The 6,838-nt window shown below is 42.5% G+C and overlaps 1 pseudogene; it reads left to right on the forward strand.

Annotated features, from left to right (window-relative positions):
• Positions 1-3,850: 3,850 nt before the first annotated feature.
• Positions 3,851-6,838, forward strand: part of LOC111375302 — a 6,826-nt pseudogene continuing 3,838 nt past the window's right edge.

Consider the following 6,838-nt stretch of genomic DNA (forward strand, 5'->3'; position numbering starts at 1 on the left):
TACCTGATAATCAGTTTGTGTCCCTACTGCGTCCTGGACATGGTCTACACACCGTGTCCTAAAAATTGCCTAGAAAAGCTTTGAAATTAGGTTGCTTCCCCACTGCGACCAGGACGTATCCCTAACATGGCCTGGCAAAGTGCCTGTGTCCCTAACATGGCCAGTAAATCGTCCTACCTTCGTGTGCCTGAAAATCTGCATGCGTCCCTGTCATAGCCAGAACATATCCCAAATAGGACCTGAACACCATGTACCAGAAATGTTGAGAAATACATGGAAATTAGGCAGCGTCCCTACCGCGTCATGGACATGGCATGCACACCGTGTCCTAGAAATTGCCTATAAAAGCCTGGTAAATAGGCTACGACCTTACCACGGCCAGGATGTGACCCGAACAAGGCCTGCACACCGTGCCCAGACATGCCTTGCACACCGTGCACAGAAACTTCCCAGAAATGCCTGAAAATCAGGCTGCGGCCCTGTCGTGGCCCAGACGCATCCCGAACATGGCATGTACACAGTGTCCCAAAAATTACATTGAAATGCCAAAAATCAGGTTGTGACCCTGCCACGTCTTAGACATGGCCTGCTTACAATGTCTAAGAGACTCCCTAGAAATGTCTGAAAATTAGGCTGCATCCCAGATATGGCATGCACACCGTGTCCCAGAAACAGCCTAGAAATGCTTGAAAATCAGGCTATGTCTTGGACATGGCCTACACACCATGTCCCAAAAACTGCCTAGAATTGCCTGGAAATCATGCTGTGTCCAGGACGTAACCAGGACTCTTCCCAAACATGCCCTACACTTTGTACCCAGAAACTACCTAGAAATGCCTATAAATCAGGTTACATCCCTGCCATGGCCTAGACGCTTCTTGAACATGGCCTGCACACCATGTCCCAGAAACTGCCTAAAAATGCTTGAAAATCAGGCTGCATCCTGAACATGTGCTGTTCACCGTGTCCAGAAACTGCTTAGAAATGCCTGAAATTTTAGCTATGTCCCTGGGCGTGGCCTACACACTGTGTGCCATAAACTGCCTAGAAATGCCTAGAAATCTGCCCACGTCCTGGGCATGGCCTACACACCGTGTCCCAGAAATGCCAGAAAATATGCCTACGTCCCTGACATGGCCTGCACACCTTGTCCCAGAAACTACCTAGAAATGCCTAAAACGTGCCCGCATCCCCGACATGGTCTGCACATCATATGCCTGAAGGTGCCTGAGAATGCTTGAAATTGTGCTTGCGTCCCTGCTACAGCTAGGACGCGGCGCTGCCTTCGTGTCACATGATGAGGAAAAGTAAGCCTCGCGATGTTCTATCGATGGATAGTTGTCAGGAACATAAAATGATCGCTTGATAGAAGTTTATCATTCAAATTTAATACATTTTAAGTTATTTCCACACCATTTCACCTTCCTCCCATCCCATCCCCTATTTCCGGGCATGCATCAACGTGTGAATCGAAATTATTTTCAACAAAAGAGCAATTGCTCCTCAAATATTGTAATGCCCCGACCCCTAGTGGACCAGAACGCTACTTACTTTACTTAGCTTAACCGATGGTTTAGTAACAAGTGTATACGTTTTAGCGGAAGCTTACATCTTCGGATAATAATTTAAATAACAATACTTCAAATACTTTAAACAAAAACACTGAATCATTTTTCAAAACAAACAAATGTAAGAAAACATAACTTGTTCTCGCATTCTGCGTTATTCAAAACTTTAAAGAAATAACATTGGAAAACATTTCATAAAAATAAATCCAAATCACTTATTCACTAGATTTCCATGAGCTCGTTGCCTCACTCTCCATCTTCTCCTCCATCCATGCTCAAGGTAGAATTCCTTCAATCTGTAGAGATGGGATTAAACCCGTGAGTTGAAAAAACTCAATAGGTGTCATAGGTGCATTCGTGATCAAGCTATACATTTCAAAATATTAACTTTATAACTTTTCATACATGCCGTACCCGGAGGCACCATTTGACATGAAGGGGTATGCCGTAGCCGAGGGCACTATTTGACATATGAACATTTTTTTAACATAGAGGGGTATGCCGTACCGGAGTACCATTTGACATACAACCATTAAATAGAGGGACATGCCGTACCAGAGTACCATTTGACATACAAACATTAACATGAATCGAAACTTATAACTTAACACGATTAAACACATTGCACCTCTACCTAACTTGATTGATGCTTTTGAAACTTTGAGAACTTGGATTGAAAATTTCGATGAAACTTGGATGTTGAAAGAAATGCACTCCTTGGATGTTTGAAAACCGTTGAGAATTGATACTTAAAAACACTTCTTAAACTTCTAGGAAAAATAGTTTTCCTCCCTCTCTTTTTCTCTCTTGGAAACTCTTTCTTTAGCATGTAAAAGCTCTTTCTTTTGGTGTGAGAGAAAATGAGTGAAATGAGATCTCTATTTATAGGTAAATATTCCATAACTTAAAGCAAATAAAGGGTCAAATTTCATTTAAGAGAGAAAACATGGGTGCCATTTAAGTTTGAGGTTAAATGCTTCAATTTAGTGGGGTTTTTATTGCCAAAAACGTGGGTGGCCATTTGAGAAAATAATTGATGAAAATAAATATTTAAATTCTAGATAAAAATGAGAATTTTCATTTCAGACAGTTTCGGTCGACCGGTTGTAGTCCGGTTGACACTGCACAGCCTTCAGTGTTTCTATCATAACTTCTTCTCCCAATATCCGATTGAGGTAATTCAAAATGCGTTGGAAAGAAAACTCAAAGAGCTACAATTTGTATTGAGATAAAATTTTCCAAATAGAATGTTTCCTATGTCGAAAATGGGTCTCGAATGAGACTAAACATCTGTAGTATACTTTTGTCATCCAATATTCATGTCTTAGTGCCACTAAGGTGTCTATAATTATTTGGGGTTCTACAAATATTTGGGGTAGCTTGTGTCCATTTAAACTTTGGAGCCTTGGGGACCGACACATGCTGGCTCGAGCAAGTTTTTCGTCCGACGATGGTGCTTCTCCAGCGATACGTCGACAGGTGATCCTCCAGCAGCACCTGGATAGAAGGCATGCATGGGCATGAAATCACATTGCGTGTCAAAATATGGCCCCAAATTTTCTCGCAATTGCCTATTTCGGTCCAAAAATAGAGTAAAGACCCGGCAAGAGTAGGAGGAACAATCCGAATGGAGGGCATACGTGGGGACGAGAAATCACGTGATGTGTCGATCGATTTGCCTAGGCATAAGACACACATTACAATGTAGTGCTCCCAACTTCCCAATGTCCGATTAGTTGGTTTGAAATTGTCCCGAATTGAGACCATCGTGAGGCCCAACGATGTAGGATGGAGAGCATGCGTGGGGACGAAACCGCGTGGTGTGTCGATCGATTGGCCTAAGCATAAGACGCATGCTACAACGTAGTTCCTGCAACTTCCCAATGTCTGATCGAGCGGTGTAAAACTATTCGAAAATGAGACCATCGAAAGGCATGATGATACAAGACATAGGACATACGTGGGGATAAAACCACGTGATGTATCGATTGATTGGCCTAGGCACAAGATGTACATTACAACTAGTTCTCACGAATGCACACCAGCCGATCGGGTTGCCTAAAAATCGATCAAAACTCGTGCTTTGCAGGCTGTATTACCTTGGGATCATCTCGTACTTCATTCACATGATAGGAGGATCAAAACATGGGCACCAAAGTAAGACGTTATCGTCGGCGAGTACGTGCAGTACCCCTTGGGTACGGTGTGCAAGGAAACGTGTTTAGTGCTCTCAATTATGACAGTTATCGCACTGTGAACTCACATTTTAGCCCTTTGCCAACATGGGCTTTCCGCCCATGTGTGACATTGAATCTCGATCTTCCTTGAAAATCAGGGCGAAGCTAGATGCTTACAGCTTACGTTGGCTCGATACCAGATGCTGCTCATTTGCAAGATGGGAGGACCAGGACGTAGGCACCGAAAGAAACATTGTCGAGCATGCGGTACCCCATGGGCACGGCTCACAGGGTATTGCAGTAAGTGCTCGTGACTTTGATTGTCATCACATTGCGAACTTCGACGGCACGATTCAACCCCTTGCCAACACAGGCTCCTCACTCGTGTGCCTAAAAGTGCCGAATCCATCTGGATCTTCCCTCGATCCATTCTTAGCTTGCCTCCTATGGAGGGTAAGTGAAACATTACATCATCAAAACGTTGTTCGAAGCATGTTGTGCCCTTCAGGCATAGCATGTTGGGCAACGTAGTAGGTGCTCACGATCACGATCATCGTTGCACGATAAATTTCGATTAGTTTCTCGATAATCTCTTACTGTGCGTAGTGGGACATGCTCCGGCTCAGCTCGTCACTTGTTTGTGAACTTTTGGGTTGGCGGACATGTGTGAGCTTTGCTTGGGCATCGTGTGCGTAAAGCACGTCAATTACGATCCGCGTGTTTGAGTAGACTGGATCCCTACTCTGGCAGCGACAACATCCTCCTCACGCTTGTTCATTGGGTGCTCGAATTTCACATTTGGTCATCTCCATCTCGATTCCCTGTGCTGTATGCCCATTACGACGGTATCTCTTTGCCTAAAATGACCTTGTTTTGCTCGAATTCTCGGATGTGGAACACTGAGTGGGTACGAAGACGCGGATCCTCCGATTACCCATGTAAACGACGTTCTTCCTCATCCTGGACCTCCGTCCTCGCGATGTCGACATTGAAGAGGAATGCTTCTTGGTTGGTCCTGCCAGTAGTCATATGCTTCTCTCAAAGATTAAGCCATGCATGTGTAAGTATGAATTAATTGAGACTGTGAAACTGTGAATGGCTCATTAAATCATTTATAGTTTGTTTGATGGTAGCTGCTACTTGGATAACCATAGTATTTCTAGATCTAATGCGTGCAACAAAACTCGACTTCTAGAAGGGATGCATTTATTAAATAAAAGGTCGACGTGGGCTCACCCGTTGCTACGATGATTCATGATAACTCGATGGATCGTATGGCCCTCGTTTTGGAGATGTATCATTCAAATTTTTGCCCTATCAACTTTCGATGGTGGGATAGTGGCCTACTATGGTAGTGACGGGTGACAGAGAATTAGGGTTTGATTTCAGAGATCGTCCCTTTTGTTGACGATGTGCTTCTGGCCTTAACTAGTTGGGTCGTGCCTCCAGTGCTGTTACTTTGAAGAAATTAGAGTGCTCAAAGCAAGCTTACGCTCTGGATACATTAGCATTGGATAACATTATAGGATTTCGGTCATATTACGTTGGCCTTCGGGATCGGAGTAATGATTAACAGGTAAAATTGGAGACAATTGTATTTCATAGTCAGTGATGAAATTCTTGGGTTTATGAAAGATGAACAACTGCAAAAGCATTTTCCAAGGATGTTTTCATTAATCAAGTATGAAAGTTGGGGGCTCGAAGATGATCAGATATCGTCCTAGTCTCAACCATAAACGATGCCGACTAGGGATCGACGGATGTTGCTTATAGGACTCCGCTGGCACCTTATGAGAAATCAAAGTTTTTGGGTTTCAGGGGGAGTATGATCACAAGGCTGAAACTTAAAGGAATTGATGGAAGGCCACCACCAAGAGTAGAGCCTACAGCTTAATTTGACTGAGAATGGGGAAACTTACCAGGTCCAAACATAGTTAGGATTGATAGACTAAGGGCTCTTTCTATTTTTTTTTTTATCGGTAAATGTAAATATCATTGATAAAAAATGTTCCATATACAAGTACATCGGGCATTTCCAGGCAATCAAAAGTACATTAACACATACAATTACTCTGGGCATAACCGGAAAATACAAAACAAGTGAAGTGCATAAAAAGTCATAGAGCACTAGCAAGTGTAGTCATAGATCTCTTGATGCCGATCCATCGCCTAATATTTCCCCATAATGTAGATGTGAAGGACCATTTAAAGAAAAGATGGTTGCAAGTTTCCACCAAATGCCCACAACATACACAATTACAATCAACAAAATGTCTCTGATTTCCAGCAGATTCTTGAAGAGTGAAGAATGATCCTTTCTAGGTGAAACTCCCAATTGAAAGTCCCATTAAGATATACTTGATGAACCCACCGAATCCTTTTTATGTTGAATGTTCCAAGGAAATTTAGCAAGTGATGTAGATTCCAACTGCTCAAGTCCTTTAATCCGAGGCCTCCTTCCTCTTTTGGAAGGCAAAGATCCTTCTACACAACCAAAGGCTTCTTTGATCCCAAAAGGAATTTTTGACAAAGGCTAACAATCCTTGAAATAATTGTAGTCAGGATGGGGAAGATAGAAAGCTAAAAACATTCGACTCCTTGAAGCACCACCCTAATGAGTTCCACTTTACCGGGATAAGATAAGGATGAGCAATTCCAAGCTCCAATATAAGCCGTAATTTTTTCAAGGAAAGAGCGTAAGAACTCACTTTGAGTTTCTCCAAGGCAAAAGGAATACCTAAGTAATGAAAGGCGTAGTCCCCTTCGAAAAATTAGACATTTCCAAGATTCTTTCAAGCTCATACCCATAATCCCAGCTGTGTATAAGCTAGATTTCAATGTTTTAGTCTTCAAACTGATGTTAAACCAAACTTTTCAAGGCAATTCATGAGAATTTCCACGAACATAGCATCTCCCCTTGAAAATAACATCAAGTCATCCGCAAAAGCCAAATGGGTTATCTTAAGGGGACCACATTTCGGGTGATAATTAAAATCACAATCATTTGTAGCATCCTTGATCATTTTAGAAAAATATTCAAAACAAAGCACGAACAAGAAAGGAGAAAGTGGATCACCTTATCGAAGACCTTTC

Source organism: Olea europaea, unplaced genomic scaffold, assembly GCF_002742605.1.
Source record: "Olea europaea var. sylvestris unplaced genomic scaffold, O_europaea_v1 scaffold1356, whole genome shotgun sequence".
NCBI classification, from domain to species: Eukaryota; Viridiplantae; Streptophyta; class Magnoliopsida; order Lamiales; family Oleaceae; genus Olea; species Olea europaea.